The sequence below is a fragment of the Odontesthes bonariensis genome, chromosome 16 (assembly GCF_027942865.1).
Source record: "Odontesthes bonariensis isolate fOdoBon6 chromosome 16, fOdoBon6.hap1, whole genome shotgun sequence".
Lineage (NCBI taxonomy): Eukaryota > Metazoa > Chordata > Actinopteri > Atheriniformes > Atherinopsidae > Odontesthes > Odontesthes bonariensis.
Genome location: NC_134521.1, coordinates 22,382,214 through 22,382,876, shown reverse-complemented (window position 1 = coordinate 22,382,876; position 663 = coordinate 22,382,214). Strand labels below are relative to the sequence as shown.

The following is a 663-nucleotide window of genomic DNA, read 5'->3' as shown; positions in this document are numbered from 1 at the left end:
ATTTAATTTGTAATAAGTATTTCAGTTAAATGAAGTGAAGAAAGAGTATTTTGATTTTTTTATACTGTTTTTGTTTCATAAAACCACTTCTTGCTGCTCTAATGTTAGACAACTACAGGTTCAAGGGATGTTCAATATGTATTACTTTTTTACGTAAGAGTTTTTTTTATATTTTAAGTAAAGTCAAGAAAGACTGTCTTATTTTTTTTTATTTAAAAAACATGTAAGCCTATTTCCAGAAAAAGTTTGCAAATGCCAGTGTCATTTTTGATGTTCCGGTTAAAATACATGTCAATAAAGTGAGTATTGGCAGAACTGGTAGTCATTTTCATGTTATAGGGGCGGGGGATCAGCCTCGGCTGAAAGTAACTAAAAGTAATCTAACTTAGTTACTTTTGAAAGCAAGTAGTCAGTAACTTAACTAAGTTACTTTTTAAAGAAGTAATCAGTAGTCAGTAGTTGGATTACTGTTTCAAAGTAACTATGGCAACACTGGTCATCACATACATTTAGCAAAGTGTGCAGGACCAATGAGTCGGTCTGGGACATCGATTATAGGATGGGAATACCTGCAATCTTTTGCTTTTCAGGCCTCGTTGGCGCAGTAGGCAGCGTGTCAGTCTCATAATCTGAAGGTCGTGAGTTCGAGCCTCACACGGGGCA

At 35.1% G+C, this 663-nt stretch overlaps 1 non-coding gene across 1 annotated transcript; it reads left to right on the top strand.

The window, feature by feature from the left end:
- The first annotated feature begins 590 nt into the window (after positions 1-590).
- Positions 591-663, top strand: trnam-cau (transfer RNA methionine (anticodon CAU)). Its single transcript has one exon. It is a non-coding gene; the product is annotated as a tRNA-Met (tRNA).